The sequence below is a fragment of the Onychomys torridus genome, chromosome X (assembly GCF_903995425.1).
Source record: "Onychomys torridus chromosome X, mOncTor1.1, whole genome shotgun sequence".
Classification (NCBI taxonomy): domain Eukaryota; kingdom Metazoa; phylum Chordata; class Mammalia; order Rodentia; family Cricetidae; genus Onychomys; species Onychomys torridus.
The window spans coordinates 122,665,606-122,681,584 of NC_050466.1; the positions used below are offsets into that span (position 1 = coordinate 122,665,606).

The 15,979-nt window shown below is 43.9% G+C and overlaps 1 protein-coding gene across 2 annotated transcripts in view; it reads left to right on the forward strand.

Moving 5' to 3' along the window:
* Frmpd3 (FERM and PDZ domain containing 3) overlaps positions 1 to 15,979 on the forward strand; it is a 156,662-nt gene that overhangs the window by 40,247 nt on the left and 100,436 nt on the right. Inside the window, exon 1 of one of the 2 annotated variants that reach the window (XM_036174265.1) lies at positions 15,633 to 15,741. The exons of the other annotated variant lie outside the window; for it this stretch is intronic. The gene's annotated coding sequence lies outside the window, so the exon portion shown is untranslated. Of the gene's footprint in view, positions 1 to 15,632; positions 15,742 to 15,979 lie in introns of those variants that run through there. 2 annotated transcript variants of the gene reach the window in all.

The following is a 15,979-nucleotide window of genomic DNA, read 5'->3' on the forward strand; positions in this document are numbered from 1 at the left end:
CCAAGACTATTTCCATCTGGCAGCCAATGTCTTAAGAATAGGGAACATGCTCAGAGTGGGCCTCTGGGCCAATCAATTTCTATAAAAGAACTTTGAAAAAATATAGTAGCTAAGACCTGTATGTGGAAGCCTGGTAAACAAGATGATTCTTCTCTTTGTATTTTCTTCCTCTGCATTTGATCCAGTAGGATACTATGAGTACAAATTATCCTCAAGAGAACTGCTAGATGCCCTGCCCACTAGAATCTCTTAGCAGGGCCTCCTTCTTCCTCCTAACCCTAACTCACCAGAATCCCTTACCTCCTGTTTATTTCAATGTTCTTTGTTTATTATCCCATTTTTCTCCTTTTGAAAATGCCAGCTCCTTTCCCCTGTAAATCTCTTTCCTTTTTCCTTCTTTTATTTCAGCTCAAGCCACATTAAGGCTGAGAAGCATTTTGGAAAGTAGTGAGTATAGCAGACTGGTAAATAGAGTTTGGGGATATTTTTCTTTTGTTGGGCTATGAAAACCAATGGTAATTCACAGCCCTGGTATACTTTGATTTTTTGCAGTGCTATTAGGTAGCTATAGATAGGGTTTGTGGCCATAACCCCAAATGAACAATTCTTGGTGGAGGGCATGAAAAGTCACTCCAAGTATTAGCTTGATTAGCATTTCCCACATTGACTTCTATGGTATTCCACATGTGAGGGATTAATAGGTACCACAGGGAGAAAAGGGTTTCTGGGTACAAATGACTTTGATAAGTACTGAGTTAGATAAGCTAAGTTTTACTACAGGATTTTGCCGAGCTTTTAATATACTAATGAGCATCATGAATCTCCAAAAGGACATTTAGAGGTTTTCCATTCGAAGTGTGGTCTGAGGACTGGCAGAATAGGCATCACCTGGGAGCTTGTTAGACATGCAGGAGCTCAAGCTTCCACCCCATTCTTTCCCAGCCAGAACTGGCATCGTGACAAGATCATCAGGGGAGTTGGTCTGTGTGTTAAATTCTGAGCAGCACCAATTTAGAGTGGCTAGCATCTCTCAAACCTTTTTTGTGCATGGGACCCTTTTATACAGCCTCTTCAGGGACATTCTTCAGAAAGTTCCTCATAGCATCTTTTCCTAAAGGAATGGGAGCTAATACCACATTTATAAATTGGGGCACTGGTTGGTTGTACAGCACCCAAAGATTCATTTTACAGCAGTTCTGTGTCTTCTGAATCTTGTGTCACCAGAAAGTCTTTCCATACCCCTTGTTCCCAATTAACTCATTTCCCGGGGCATTTTAAGCAGTACCACAGCTGTGCATGTTGGTCTGTTGTCTGGCCCAAATCACCTTGTTCGTTTCTTAAACCCAGCAGCTTCTCCTGGGTGCCGGAGCTCAGAATCGGAGCATGCAAAGAATGTTCCGTGATCCCCTGCTGTAAATCATTACAAAGACAATTTTCTTGAAGCTAGGCAACTTTTCAGTCCAGTGTGTTCTGTTCGGTTAAGCTGTCGTTGTTTTTCTTTTAGGCCTTTAAGCTATTGTGCCAAACATCAAAATAACACTAGCTACTTTGTATTCAGATCTTGCAACTCATTTGGGGGCATTGTTAATATTTTATAAGAAAATTCTCTTTTCCATTCATATTTGTGATTTTCAAGTGTATTGCTCTGTTGCATTCATAAACACAATTTTTATTAAGTCTTGGGGCCCGGTTTCTTCCTTCCTTCCTTCCTTCCTTCCTTCCTTCCTTCCTTCCTTCCTTCCTTTATTTATTTATTTTCTCTTCCCTCAGAGGAAAAAAATCTGCAGTTTTATGTTAAAAGTTAAAAGAAAAATAAGCTTTGGTGTGTGAAAACTGGTTTTTCAAGAAAGTTGTCCAGGATGCAACTATTCTGTACAGTGGGGTACATCTGTGCCTAGACTCTTGTTCCGACACAGGCAAAGCTCTCAGAATGGTTTCTTTGCCATGGCCACTTTCTGTGGCTGGCCAGGACTGTGTGTTTACAGACTGGGTAGACTGGATAAGATGACCAGGATGGCATTTAGAGATATTTAAACTTAAGGAAGACTGCCAACACCTGAGGCTGCCCAGTGTGGGGAAATCAGTGCTTCTGGTTTTTCCATACTCCCACTGGCTGGCCAGTCTCATACTCCCACTGACTGACCTGTCTCATATTCCCACTGACTGACCAGTCTCATATTCCCACTGGTTGACCAGTCTCATACTCCCATTGACTGACCTGTCTCATACTCCCATTGACTGACCAGTCTCATACTCCCATTGACTGACCTGTCTCATACTCCCATTGACTGACCTGTCTCATACTCCCATTGACTGACCAGTCTCATACTCCCATTGACTAACCAGTCTCATACTCCCATTGACTGACCAGTCTCATACTCCCACTGACTGACCTGTCTCATACTCCCACTGAAGCAGAAACAACAGTGTAAAAGGGACTAGACTATGGAAATACCACATCATGCAGAAGATCTGAGGCTTCATTTGAATTCTCACTAGCACAATGATACCAGAAGTGCTATGGTCCAGTGTCTCATCCTTTAAAAGGGACATGCAAAAGTCACTGAAAAAGGTAATCATTCAGGGCAATGTTTCCTAATCCTTCTTAGTATTAACATTAGGACACATCCCATAATAGTGGATTATTCTACTGGAAGTATTTTCTCTCTACTGATAACCTACAGTTGGTATGGATTGAGTTTTTTCCCTGCTAGAAATCCAAGATTTAACTCTGTCATTCATTGCTAGGTATGAATGAATACTAGCAGCTACTATTTCTTGAGCACATTCTGTATACTGGCACTGGCCTTGGCACTTTCATTTACATTATCACTTGATCTATATTATCGTCCAATCTTCACAATGCCTTATCATTTCTATGTACAGATAAGGAAGCTGAGGTTCAGGGAAGTAGAAAGCCTCACAACTACGAGGTAGAACCTTGGAGCAAGCCCTAATCTGTAGAGCTCCCAAATTGTACTCTTTACTCCTTGGGCTGGGGGATCACAGAAATCACTACAGAATCCAAAAGGAAGGAGCAGGGCCTTGGAGATTACTAGACACATGTGTTTTCCTCATCATTTTACCTAGGGCTAGTCCTGGAAGCAATTGAGATTACAGTAATCCAGATAGCCCGTTTGAAGAATTACCAACAGAGCCAATTCCTGAGATCCATGTCTATACCGGATCCTTCACCAGTCTTGCTCCTGCTGCTTGCTTACACTAGGTGTGCTCTGCGTGAGTCTTTGCGCTCACCACTCCTTGTGCTTACAACACCCACTCCCTCTCTTCCTTCAGCACTTGGCTCAGTTGCTGCCTTCTCTGGTGTCTTTCTCTTGATTTGTTTCTCCCTCCCTCCCCACAAAACTTATTTTCTATGCTAGCATAGAATTTCACCTACAAATTGATTTATTGTCTGTGTCTTCTCAGTAGAATGCAAGGCATACAAGGGCAGGGCTTTTTAAAAAAAATCTCTTTTGTTCATTGTAGTATCCTGAGGCTCTAGCACTACCTCTGGCATGTTGTAGAATCTCGATAAATATTTGTATGATGAATGATTGAATATGAAGGTAGCTTTAGACACGGTTCCCTGCCTGTGCCACATCTACAGAGTCAACCATGGCCTTGGAGATAAAATAGCAGGTGCTCAGATAAGAGATGTGCAACTTCACTCGTAAGAAGAAACAGAGGGTGAATATTTTACATACAAAATGACAAAAGCCAAGGATCCGTATTCTAGTGCCTCTTCACAGCACTTTTACTCTTACTATCTGTTGATTGAAAAATGAATAGTGATGATGAATTAATCTAAATTTGTGGCTGTGTTTACTTATAAACAGGCTAATTATATAGCCTGGGCTGACTTCAAATTGTCAGTCCTCCTGCCTCAGCCACTTGAGAGCTAAGACTACAGGTATGTACTAGCACACTGAGACATACCTTAAAATAAATATAGATTTTGTTAATCATTCTGGCATTGGCATAATACTTGGAAAACAGGGATGTATAATTTAGTGCAATGTTTTAGGATAAATGCTTAAGTGTCTGGCATCTCTTGGCCAGAGTTTGACTCCTAACATTGTCTCTTATTATCTGTGTGATCTTGAGGAAGTTAATTAAACCTTGGCCTCAATGTCCTTATCTTTACAAGGAGACTAGGAAAAGACTCAAGTTCATAGAGTTGTTATGAAAATTTAATGAGTCACTGCATGGGCAGCCCATGTAAAGTGACTGGCATGTAATAAATGCTCCCCAATTTAAAAAGTCATCGTCATCATCATTGTTGATCATTATTTGAGAACTAAGATAATAGTTCCATGTATACAAATTTACACCCCTCTTTTAGTACCCCAAAGTCCTAGACCTTCAGTTCTAGGAGCCAGTGCAGCTGGCACAAGGTATCCCAAACAGTCAAAGAAAATGGGTTGGAGGCTGAATATGGTGGTGCACACCTGTAACTAATCCTAGCACTTGACAGGCTGAATCGGGAATTTTACCAATTCTAGGCCAGCCTGAGCTATGTAGTTCCAGGTCAGCTTGGACTATATGATAAGCCCCCATCACTACCATCTTACAAAATGTTTTTAAAGGTAGATTAATCCCTGGTAGCTAGAGGACCTAAGCGTAGTGAGAATGGGGAGGGATATCAGAGCAAAGGCAGTGGCAGGCATCATTTCAGGATAGCTAGAAGTACACACTTAGAGCAGAAGCCAGAAGCTACAAGGAGGCATTCCAATGCTTTGCAAATACTGACTTAGCTAACAGTTGCTGAGGAAGACAGTTAAAGATAGTTATCACTGAAGGGCCTTGCTGTAAGTTGCAAGTATCTTATCGCCCTGGAGTGTTAGCTCTTCAAGTGTAGTGAGGCTGCTTTGATCTTTACCTTATCTGGCTTTGCATTATAGAAAGAAGTCTTAGTGCCAGGCACTAGTTCATCACTAGAAGGTTGTTTATGGGTGACCTGAACAGTTTCTCTTCAATATATCCCTGCTCACCCCCTACCCCAAATGAAAACTCAAGGAGGCTTTTTGAAAGGTCCTGGACTGCTAAGCTGTGCAGCCGCAGTTGATAGTCAATAGGCAGTGATGCTTTCTCCTCTGTCTGTCATTGCTCTGTCCTGAAGAGCTCAAATCACAGGAAAGATTAACCAAGGAGCCTAGTGAGTCTGGGGATTCAAGAGATCCAACAAGAAGGAGGTCAAGGATGGAGATCCATGGGGGTAAGGAGAAGTGGCCACCCCCTGAAGCTACACATTATTGGATAGGAACTAGTTCACCCACGGAGAGAGCTGTGCTCTAGGCTGATTAATTTGATGAGGGAGTTGAGCATATTCTGTGATTTTTTGCTAAGAATGGGCAACAGAGCCAATTAAACCTTACCTTCCTAGGGAAAAAACTGGGAATCCCAGCTCCTGGGTTTATTTTAGGAAACCGATCTTTCTGGGGGGAAAAAACCCTTCAGTAGCACATGGCAGCATGCCACAAAAAGGCTGCTTCTTTTTGACCTTCAGTCCAAACTCCTGCACACACCAGAGACTTGTGTCCCAAACCGTGGACCTTAAAATACCCCTGATGGTCTTGTACAGATCCACTGGTGCCCCATCATCATTTCTCCAGAGCATCAATTCCGTTCTCCTTGTCATGCAGTAGACCATTTGGAATTGTCCAGTCCTACCCTTAGTCTGACGGGGAGTTCTGCTCTGTAGCCTCATTTGCATCAACAAATGCAGACTGGCATCTGTCAGCTTAGCACCTCAAGCCAAGGATCTGGAGCAGCAACCGGCAACCTTCTGAGCCAATAATTTGGATACTGAATTCAGAAATGACAGTGTCAAATTGGGGCTAATTTGCATAGGCTTATCAGGTTAATTACTACAATGTCTCCAGGAACTTAAAAATCCTTGAATTCTTATGCAACCAGAATGCTCAAAGTCTGTTGCTATGAAACTTAGAGTGTAAATTACCATGAATACCATTAATCTGTTCACTAGGAGGTTAATTTGCAATTTGTTGGCAAATCACATGTGGGTCTTATAGCAAGAGTGTGGGTGGTGTTTTCCTGCCAGCTTATGGCCCTGCCTGTGTTTTGGTATGTGTGCATGCGCACTCACACTCGTGTGCATGTGTGCACCCATGCATATGTGCACAGTGCTGGGATTGGTACTTTATAGAAACTTACTTCCTTGATCTTCCCACTGTCTCCTAATCTCACCTGGATCTTCTGGCATACCCTGGGTCCTAGGGTATGTGTTCTCCAACTTGGAGGGCTCCTGCACAGAACACTGCTTGGCCTAGTGCCAGCCACCTTATGCGATATTAGCTCCTCCTGAGACAGAAGCACCAAGGTGTCTGCTAATGCCTCCAAATCATCTGGCTTTTGGAAAGATATACTTTTCACTTAAAGGCTCTCAAGTTGTTTTTGCATGCCCATGGTCTGTGTCTGGAGGAAGCAAAATAAGAAAACTACCTTGAGATTGGAGATGGTGACCAGACCACACTGGGGGATGGATAGACTGTTGAGCATGACTATCCTGTATTATTCTTATAACTAGTGACAGGGCTGGTGATCCAAGCTGTGTTAGCCTATTCTCCATAAGAGACTGGTACATAACACAATCATTTGAAGAAAATTCTCTCCTGATTTAGAGGACAAGCTGCGGGGAGTGACTGAACATTAGACCGAGCATTAGAACCACACTCAGAAGTAGCTAGCATTCCAGAGTAGCAAATCTCCTTTAGGGAGATTCAAATATGTTCTGAGAAGAAAGACCTAGTAGGAGATCCTAAAGGGAAAAGAATATAAAGCACCCATTTTTTGGTGCTCAGGAGGGATCTTCAGGAAATTCTTAATGCTTCAGGGGACACTCTGAAATCCTGGGTGGGAGAAGCATACATATCCATCACAGTGATGGCTACCCAAAGGAATGAGGACATGCTACAAGTTTAGAAAAAGCTCCAAACTGGTCTTGTTTACTGACCTTACAAGAAAGTCTTAGAACAGAGAATTTATGTTAGCTAGAAGAACATGGGATGCTAGGCAGAGACAGTTAAGAGAGACTAAACCCCAGAAAGTGTTACTACTTCAACAGCTCTCTTCACCACAATCTTCCCTGCCCATTTATTCACAAAACATTAACTGAGGCTAGAGAAATGAGTTAGAGGTTAAGAGCACTAGCTGCTCTTCCAAAAGACCCAGGGTTAATTCCCAACACCCACATGGTGACTCATAACCATCTGTGACTCCAGTTCCAAGGAATCCAACACCCTCTTCTGGCTTCCAAGGGCATGGGACACAAATATGGTGCACATATTCAGGCAAAACATTCATACACATAAAATAAAATAAGTAAGTGCAGATTTTTAAAAAAATTAAAGTATTAACTGAGTGGGGGTAGTAGTTCATGCCTGCAATCCCAGCAATGGTAAGGGTGGGGAAGGAGGATGGTAAGTTTGAGGCTAGTCTTGGTTACATATTGAGTTGCAGGCCAGTTTGGTCTATATAGTGAAACCTGTCTAAAAATTAAAAAACAAAACAAAACAAAACAAACAGTTACTGGGTCTGGGGATCTAATGAGCAGAACAAGGTCTTGTCCTGCCCTCCATGAACACACATTCTAATGGAGGCTGGACTTTGAAATTAGTTCTCCCTAGGGGAAGGTGAGGTTTATAAATGCTTTCCCAGGAAGGTGACTTCAACTGAGTCCAAAAGATGATGTTGGAGATTTCCAGGCAGCCAAGGTGGCAAAGAGCATTCTGAGAAAAGGCATAGCAACATCAGTATAAGGATGGAAGCATAAACTTAGTGTGATCCCCACTGTAAAGCAAGAAATGCAATTTTGCTTAATAAAACATCACCCCAAATTTCCACGCGTAGCCCTGAAACAAAGACTGTCCCAGAAAGAAATATCTGTAAGATTTCTCTGCTTCTATAACACTGACCCAATGCAGAGCTGTTGAATACTCAACATCATTATCCACAGCAGGATGACATTTTGCTGACAAACGGTGTGTTAAAGGCTGGGATGTGGGCTGGGTGTTCAATATAGTGGTAGAGCACTTGTGTTGTAGGCATGAGTTCCTGGGGTCCATCTTTGGTACAGTAAAAGCCATAGAGAGGAGAAAGAGGAAACAAAAGCATGTTGGTGGTGACAAAGAGAAACCAAAATGAAGAATATTGGGAATAAAAATAGCCAGCATTTATTAAGCATTTCCTTGGAGCCAGGCACCTCACATGTGCTCTTCATAATAACCCATGGAATACATACTTTAGTAACATAATTTAATAACTATAATAATAGGGAATGTCATTCCCACTCTACCCATTCCATAGATGATCAAGAGGAAGCTGAACAAGTCAGTTGGTCTTAGAAAGTATTACTCAGCTATCTTCCATTGCTGAGGTTCTGGGGACTTGTTCTTTCTTCCTGGTTCCAGGCCTGCCTCCATGGATCCGAGGTTGTCTATAACACCAATTGCCTGCAAGGGTGCACCCTCTACCATGGAGACTCTGAACCAATCTGTAACAGGGGCACTCAGATTCTCCTCTTACTGTGTTAAAGAAATGGCAGAAGGGAGAGAGAAGATTATAAACTCAGATGCCCACATGGCCAAGTCTGAACGAGTCAATGTACTCATTAGGGGGAGATCAGATATAATGCCCAAGAAATGCTCTTTCCCTTTTTAATTGTTCTTTTAATAAAAACAACCCAGGAGTTAAATACAATATTAAATAGAAACTGACACTTCACCCTATAATGAGGCTATAGAAGGAATGAATGGTGGGCACTGGGGTGTCCCACAGAGCCTCTCATCCAAAAGGGACATGACTACTCAGTTCCATCAAATTGTTATTTGGTGGATCCTTAAAGCACGAGTTACCAGTAGGATTTTTGTTTTGTTTTGTTTTGTTTTATTTTGTTTTGCAAGAGAAGTCAAAAATCTGGATGCTCATGTGAGATCTGAGGATTTTTACATTTTAAAATAATGTCTATTTATTGATTTGTGGGGCAACATGCCTGTGTGTGTGTGTGTGTGTGTGTGTGTGTGTGTGTGTGTGTGTGTGTGTGTAGATAGTTTGTGGGAGTTAGTGCTCTCCTTCCATTGTGTGGGTTCTATTGCTCTCCTTCCATTGTGTGGGTTCCAGGGATCAAACTCAGGTCATCAGGCTTAGCAGCAAGTGATGTTACCTGCTGAGCCATCTTGCCAGCACAATTTTTTATATATTAATAATTAAAAAAATATTATCAAGGGGCTGGAGAAATGGCTCAGGGGTTAGGAGCACGTGCTGCTCTTGCAAAAGACCTAGGTTCAGTTCCAAGAATCCATAGTGGCTGGCTCACAACTATCTGTAACTCCAGTTCCAGGGAACCCAACACCCTCTTTTGGTTTTTGTAGGCAATGCACACACATTGTACACATACACACAAATATATGCTCACATTGTTTGTTCTGATCTTTTTTGTTGTTGTTCTATGGGGGAAGTGGTCTAGAGAGAGGGAGAAAAAACATAAGGTTGCGTGGTTAGAGAGGTAGAAGGACTTGGGAGGAGATGGGGAGGGGAAAATATGATTAAAATATATTGTATGTAAAAGTTTTAAAATATGAAAATAATTTAAAAGCCATTGAAAACACGGGGCAAGCCTAACAAAACTCCCCTGCTTACCTGAGTGAACTTTAAATAAAGTAACTGGAGTCTCATTTTAGACGATATATAAAATAGGTTTAAAGCAATACCTGTTTCAGAAGATAATTATGAGAACAAGCTGAGGACACATAACTGGGATACCTGTTACATATAAGTGATTAATACACGGTCACTATTTAGATGATTATTATTCCTAGGATTTTCAACGTATAATCTGAAGATAAACTATTTCTAACTGACTGAAAGGGAAGTCTTTACCCTTCAGCTCTCCAGAGCCCCAATGCTGTAACCAGGCAGGTTAGCTCCTGCTTGCAGACAACAGATACTAAACACACTTAGATGCCTGAATAGCATCTTAGAAAGTCATTCCAAGGCTAAGGAGGGACTGAAAAGTCCTGTAGAATGATTTCAAGCAGAATTCAGGGGGAGACTGAGGCCATACTTTATATCCACTCTACCTCTGGTTTGGTTCTTACTGGAGATGCCCAAGGTTTTCAACAAAACTGTAGGCTGCTAAACCAAATCTCTTCTTCATCTTTTTCTCCTGTTTACTCCTGTCTGCTGTCCCTCTGTCCCCTCCTTCATCTCTCCTCTCCTTTTCCTCCTCTCTTCTTCTCCCCACCTCCTCATTTCAGGCCTTGGCTCTCACCCTGGCTGCATCTAGGAATTGCCTAAGGAAGCTTGTAAAAATGACTCATGTAGGGGCCTGTCCTACAGAGATTCTGTGACCCCCTCAACACACACACAATCGTAATCCAAATTCATATTCTAGTATGTAAATACCTACACCTTCCCAAGAACTCCATATGGCCCTAGAAGGTAATGTGTGGGGTGCCATAGGAAAGAGCTGTGTTTCTAAGCCCTCTTGGTCATTTCGCATCATGTTTTATTGGTCACACTCACAAGCTGTCTCACCTCTCTGAGCCTTGGTCTCCTCACCCATCCCACAGGAATGGTTTCCTCTGGTGTTTGTGAGGATGTGGTGAATCACTACATTGTGTATAAGAGCATTTTGTGGAAGCCCAGCCCTCTCTCCACAAGGGAGGGCCTGTTATTACAAGGTTAAGAAGGGTGTGGGTGGGGAGGCAACAGAGGCAGCAGGGAACGGCATTACACGTAGAGAAAAGGCCATGCACGTTAACAATGCAGCTCACAAATGAGAGCAAATTAATACTGGGCCCAGGGAGAACAGAACATTCACACAACAGGGGCAAAGCACCTATTGGAGCTGCTAGGCCTTGACAGGGAGAAGGAAGCAAGATCTCAGAGGGAAGAAGAAGAGGGGCCAAGTGAGGGGAGTTTCCCATGCTAGGGAGCTTATCTGGCTGGAAGCAGAAGACAAGATGTCAGCTACCCAGGAGAGAAGGATAGGAGGAGAGAAAAGGCTGAGCAGGGGGAGCTCCCCACCTAGACCTGGGGAGCAAGTGGGAGCATCTGACAGCCCCCACGGAGGGCAGCAGTGTGGCAAGGTAGCTGTAACAAGGAGGCTTATTCCTCCAACATCAACATATTTGCCTTCCTCCTCTAGCATCTAGATCCAGATCTCCAAGCAGAGGGGCGACAACGCACAAGCTGCAAACTACATAACCAGTCCCCTCATGCCACCATGGCTCCCTTCTTTCTCTCTGTTCTGTAAAGCAATCGGGTGCACTGACTAGGAGGCAGAGTCAGGCATGCCTCAGTTCAGTCAGAATGAGCAGCTCCAAGAATCAGAACAGGATTGGATCAGAAGCCAGTGGATAGTGTTAGTAAGTGGAGGCACTAGGAGGCCTTTGGGGGAGCAGCTATTTACCAATCACTAAAGAGGGAATGTAAGATTTTAACAGGTAAGATGGTGTTACAGGTGTTTCCCAGAAGAATGTCAGCCCTGATCCTCCATTAGTGGAATCAGTCCTAAGGGTCTAGGATTCTCAGGCAGATAACTAACTACCTCTGGGGATCCAACGAGTCCTTTTTTTCTGCTTTTCTTCCATAATAAATGTACATTAGCTAGTGCCTATGCTGTTCAATAGCAGTATCGGGTCCATGCCCATAGTGCCAACCCTTTGTCTAACTCCCCTGCATGAGTAATGCTAATATACCTGCTGCCCTGTGTTCAGGACCTACCCTGACAAGAACAGTGGTTCCAATGTCAGAAGGCTTAGAGTCTGTGTTTATTTAAACAGGAAGGAACCACGGAATCAGCTAACCCAGCATTCTCATTTAATGTGTGGGGAAACTGAGGCTTAGAAAGGGGAAGTGTAAGGCCACATATGTCTAATTGCTGCCAGAGCTGAGGTGAACAGCAAGCTGTCTCTATTCACAGTCCAGGATGTTTTCTCTTTGTTTCTTTGCTACTATCCCAAGTCTTCATTATATTTGAGCAAAAATGCCATAATATCTTCAGGGCCAGCCTTACACATAGGTAAACATCATGTGATCAAATGTATCTCCTTGATTGCCTGTCACTGTGCCTGAGACTTTACCCTCATGATTCATTCCATTGGATCTCAAGGCTTTCTGCTCTTTGGGGATAGAGTATAAACAAGGAACTGAGGAGTGTTATTGATAATTGCTGAGAGAAAGGCATTGTAAACTAGCGCCAAGCTAAAGGTTCAGAGAGAGCAGCAAATGGTCTAGCCAACCAGGGGAGAACTCAGGGCAAACACTTGAACCTGGGGCTTAGACCACTGTGGTGGGGCACAGAAAGAGTATTTTGATTATGAATGCACCCAAAGCAACCCTTAAGCCATAAACATGGACCCTCAGGAAGCTTTTTGCCCAGAAAACTACTGTGACCCAGGAAGCTTGAATCACTGCTGGCTAGGGAGAAGGATGTGAGGGTGAAGGATAACATCAGGCTGTCTGGAGTGGCGGCAGGGGCACTTTATTAAGAGAAGCAGCCTGGGCGAGATGGATGTGACAAGGGAATGTATGAAGACATCCAGAAGAGCCCCAGCCACAAGAGGGATGGGCACTATGGCTGCCAAGGAAGGCTGGGTGTGGGATGTGTCTGTTCCGTGTCTTCCCTAGGGACCTACTTGCTGCAGGTGCCCTGGCTTGAGGCCAAAGTGCTTGTTCTTCTTTCCTTTGGCTTTCTTTCTAGTTCTCCAGAGCTGTTGCGGGCAGCTCTGGGCTTGGCTCCGCTTCCTAGGTACCTGAGCCTTCCCTCAGTCTTCTGTCACCTCTAGCATTCTTAGAGCCGATCTTGATGACAATCTGACAGGAAATGAGACTAGAAGGGAAGAAGCTAGCAGATGTGCCTAGAAACTGGTTTTGCCCACCCTGTGTTTCCTTAAAGTGTGTTTGCTTCGAGTAGCTGGGGGTAAAAGTGAGCGCATCTAGAAATCTGGAAATGTGTCTTGAAGACACAGTTACATGGCAGACATATTACAGTCAGTCCCTTGTTCCCTTGGGTTCTGCATTCTCCTATTCAACCAACTGTAAATCAAAATAATCCAAAGAATATAATTCTCTTCCTTCTTTTGCAAAAAAAGAAATTCTAAAGAGAATTATGTTTGTGTTGAATTTTATTTCTTGTCATTATTCACTAACCAATATGGCATGACAACTACTTACATAACTTTTATATTGTATTGGATTTTTAAATAATCTAGAGGTGATTTAAAGTATACAAGAGGATTTCATAGATTATATTCAAATACTGTGCTATTTTAAATAGGGAGATGAACATCCTGTTGGGATCCTGAAACCTTCCCTATAGATACCAAGGGACAATTGTGTTGTAATTTAGATTGTGGAGATATTCGGGGTGGTCCATGAGATGAGCCAGACAAGCAAAAGACCCTCCCAAAGTTTCTACTAGTTCTGTTGCAAGTCTCAGCTACTTGGGCAGAACACAGAACCTCAGCTAATAGCAAAAGTAAGCCTTCACACTCTTGACCACCATTTGCTGTCTGTCATGAGCTCTGTGCTTTTCTGAACAGAATGCGTCTTGGGTACCTCAAGAGGTTTCAACCCAGACACTTGCAATTCTGGGATTGGATAATCTCATGGAAGGGTGAGGAGGCTGCTATTGCCATTAGTTAGAGATCCAGAGCCCAGACAGTTCTGCTGGTTCCATTCAAATCCCCAAAACAATCTCCCCCATTTAAGGCCAAGTCATTACTAGCCAGTGTGTCATAGGCACAGCTGAGGGAGGATGCCATTTTATAGAGCAAGGACTGCCTAGGTGCAGGCTCAGTAGTTCTGGAAAGATGAAATTCAGTGCAATCAATCTTGGAGAGTCAGCCAGGATTTCTTTTCAGCTTTATTCCCAGTAGCCCTCTCCCATCTTGGAGACAGACTAATCCGTGACATTTGTCTAGTGGCTTTATACTGTTCAAAGCTCCTTCACATCCATTACCTCCCTCCAGCATCACAAACACCCTCAGAAAGCTGGACTGGAAGGTGTTATTATCCCTGTTTGACCAACAAGAAAACTGAGGTCCCAAAGGGATATATGACTCACGCAGGGTCACACAGCCATTTAGTCAAAGAACTAGGGCTTTAAATGCTTCCTAACTTCCAGTCTTGTGATCTTTCTGCCTTATAAGATGGACTCTCCTACAGGACTATGGAAGTGTGCTTCTAGCACACTACCCAGCACACAAAGATGCTAATAAATATTCGCTGCATGAATGACTGAATAGATAAGCAACAGAGGAAGGAAGGGAGAAACGTAAGTTCTAAAATGGCTCCTCTTGTTGTTGTTGTTTTGAAAAATGGTCTCACCATGTCACCAGGCTGTTCTTGAATTCCTGGTCTCAAGTGATCCTTTATACTCAGCTTCCCAAATCTCTGAGGCTCTACTGATCTCTTTAAGCAATTAAAATAAAACAAGTATGTTATGTTATCTGACCATTTTGACCAGGAAGGAAGGATCTTTCCCAATTCACCAATATCAAGTGTGACATGATACCCATAGGGAAGCCAATGAGGCTTAATCTCCTAACAAAGCTGCTTTCTACTCATCCTTCACAGAGTATCAGGTCCCATGGGGCCTCAATCCAGTAGCAGGAAGGAGTTAGAATCAGCCCCCACTGCAAGATCCTCCCCAAATTGTCTCTAGGAGCTTCTCTCTGGTCCCCCATAAATGGTTCCCTGAAGTTCTACTGTGAGAGTTACCTAAGAACACTGGCTGCTCTCATCTTTAGGACCTGAGCACGATCCTCAACAAATTCCTAGCATAACCCGGACTTCAGAGAAGACCACCTGGATCCAGACATTCCCCTTCCCCTTGTCTGTCTCCCACAGAGCCTGGCACATAGTAGGTACCTATCAAATGTTAAGAAAAGACCTGTCACCAGGCTGTGTGCATGCCTTTAATTCCAGCACTCAGGAAACAGAGGCAGGCGGATCTCTGTGAGTTTGAGGCCAGCATGGTCTACAGTGCGAGTTCCAGGAAAGGCTCCAAAGCTACACAGAGAAACCCTGTCTCGAAAAACACAAATGAAAAAAATGAACTGTCTATGCTAACGAAGGATGCTTGAGGTTGCCACTTGTCCTTACCTTAGTCCAGTTAGAAAAATGGGGAAAGGAGAGGTAAAGACACTGGTTTCCAAATGCTATTTTGCAGTAATACAAAGTGGAGTTTTGCCACGTATCCCCTCTTTTAAGATCTCTGCGGTTTCTAACCTTGGCCCCACCAGTTCGTGTCTCCTGAATCTCGGGGTGCATTTGTTTTGCTCCCCCTCCCCACATCAGTGTTGTTTTCTGTACAATAAAGAGGGCGCTGGAATGAGAAAATGAATGCAAAGCAGTGGCCAGCCTAGCCAGCAGCAGCTGGATTATCCACACACCTCTGTTCCCAGAGGGAGGGGTCTCCCAGGGGCACCAGACTGCTCCTGAGGCCAGAATCCAGGTGGAAAAGAGGGGCTGAGGCTATGTTTACCAGCTCTGTGCTTTAGTTCATCACCCCAGCCTCGGCTCTGGGGCCGAGCCAGTCGCCTCCTTCTTTAAGATTCTGGTCACAGCAGGGGCTGGGTTTCTAAGGCAGGCGTGATCTTTCTCTTCCTACAGACGCTGCTGCTGCTAGTGTCTGCGCTGGGCACAGGCAGGCGGGCGGGAGGGTTCCCGCTCCGCAGCCAAGCAGCCAGGGCCTGGAGAGGGTCCTCGACAGTAAGTACTGCGCCCCAGCAGCCAGACTAGGGCTCACCTGGGAAAGGGTTAAGTATCCTGGCGTGTGTGGGGTTGTGAAGTCTGCAGAGATTGCTAGGGTCCTCATTGGCATCTTAGAGTGACTTGGGGGAGGCTCTGGCATGTGCCCCTTCCTTCTGGTCGCGCCCCCTTTCTAGCTTCCCTGGGAGGGGGCAGAGGATGTACAGAGTTGGCGCTTTGGTGGGTGATATTCCTCTCC